Genomic DNA, 2174 nt, shown 5'->3' with positions numbered 1-2174 from the left:
ATTAAAACTGAAATAACTACAATAAACCGTTAACAAGTATTAGTATTTTTGTGTTTAATATATTTATTGAAATATTATCATTACAAAACCAATAACAAACAGAAATTATCAACAAAAAAAATTCTACTAATAAAAATCAAACCCCACCCCATAATAATACTGAACAAGCCCAGTCCTCGCTGTCATTCAAATACTGTGAAATAAACAAACCAACCTTAGAACGGTATATTCTGCTATTCAAGCTCAGACCAACCAGTTGACCTGAACAAACATATTCTTGAACCTGTGTTGAGGGTTGATTAAAAAAGAAGAAGAACGAGTATTAATATTTTACATGTTAGAAGGTATCACGGTTGGTATAGAAAATGGACTCAGGAATGCATTCCAATGCAAAAAACTCAAATGAAAACAACAAAATTAAGATAATTAACATTAAAAACTCATGAAAGACAAGCGTGGCAGCAACATGTACCGCACTATCCGGACTATAAGCCGCTACTTTTTTCACACGCGTTGAACCCACGGCTTGTACAACGCTGTGGCTAATTTATGGATATTTTTTGGAACAGGTTAACGAGCTTCCTGCCGCAAAAACATTTAGCCTCGTCACACCCGGGCGCTCACATAGCTGTGCAACACACGTCTCTCTTGGGGGGTGGGTCCTCGTGACCCAATGAAACTACCTGTATAATTAAAGTTAAAAAAAATGTGACCAATGAAATTATTGAACTGGTCACAGTGGACCAGTGAAACTTGGTTTCTCTCATCCCCCTCCCCGTGGTGCCCCCAGGGAGGGGGTGCAGTGCGCAGGAAGAAGATGAAGATATAAATCCCTCCCTGAGGCCATGTGACCGACAGTCAACCACAACAAAACGCTACAATACGTACCGATAACACAAATATGTACAATAACACTTTTTTTCTGAACGGTACCAGTAACATGGCTGGTTTAAAAATAATAAAATACAGTAACCTACTGGGAAGTCATTGATTACATTATGTAGCGTGACCATGAGTGATGGAGGTGGTTGTCATGACGACCTGTAGGGTTCGCTCTGTGTTGAAGAGTAAGATAAAGTCCATAAAACATCATCTGGTGGTTGATTCTTGATCTACAACACGAGCTGCACTTCTCTCAGTAGCTGCTGCCGCGCGACAGTATTTAGTTAAGTGTAAAAAATAAAAACATTTCTGTGTAAATATCTCATGTTAGGGTTAAAAAGGTTTATAGAGAAGTGCAGACCATATATGTACAAAATCTTTTTTTTTTCTTTAAATGTAGTGGGCGCGGCTTATATTCAGGTGCGCTCAATAGTCCAGAAATTAACAAAATAATAAAACTTGAAGGTGACATAGAGGACAACCAGACAGGACATGAAGCACAACACTCGACTGCAGATGAACTGAGAGAAGGAGCTGAAGAAGTCTGGGGTTAATGAGGTCACTGGAAACAAGTGCGACTAATGACCACAGCGAACAGGTGTGAGTGGGCGGGGCAAGACTGACTGGGGGGAAGTCAGCTGATGATACATGGAGATACTGGAAAATTAAACACCTTAACAAAGAAGTATCCAAAGAAAACACAACAACCAACAAGACTAAACTTAATGTATCCAAAAAGAAAAAGAAAAGTCGGGATCCTGATGGGATAGTGAGTTATTTTTACTTGTTTTTATATTTGTGGGAAATTTGTATTCCAGACGTCCCATTTAAAATAATATTGTAAACTTGTGTTCAAATGCATTTTTTAAACTAAAAAACAGTTCACTTTATTGATGTTTAGTTGTGTCAGTAAAAATTCCTCCAGTAAAGGTACAAACCTTCATTTATTTAATCTTTTTTAAATCAAATCTAAGTAACTTCTTTTAAATGCGTGTATTTTCTGGTGGATTTCACTGTGGCTCAAAGCTGGATTAATGAAGTGGCTAACAAACTGCTAGCGTCATCCTATCAGTCCGTTTGTTTTCTTGTATCGTTCTGTCACAGACATTTCATCCACATCTGCATCACATTGTCAGAGAACCTGATAAAATGAGCTTCGGTTGGAAACATCGTCATCCAGTTTCATCTTGGATCAAAGGTGCAGAGAGCCACAAACTAATATTTAGTCTGTTCAGAAACATTTGATGGAATATTGATTTAAATATATCTGCAGGAAGTCAAATAGAAACCTT

Source organism: Nematolebias whitei, chromosome 16, assembly GCF_014905685.2.
Source record: "Nematolebias whitei isolate Nwh7 chromosome 16, NemWhi1, whole genome shotgun sequence".
NCBI classification, from domain to species: domain Eukaryota; kingdom Metazoa; phylum Chordata; class Actinopteri; order Cyprinodontiformes; family Rivulidae; genus Nematolebias; species Nematolebias whitei.
The sequence above is the reverse complement of the archived record's forward strand: the minus strand, read 5'-3'. Positions refer to the sequence as shown.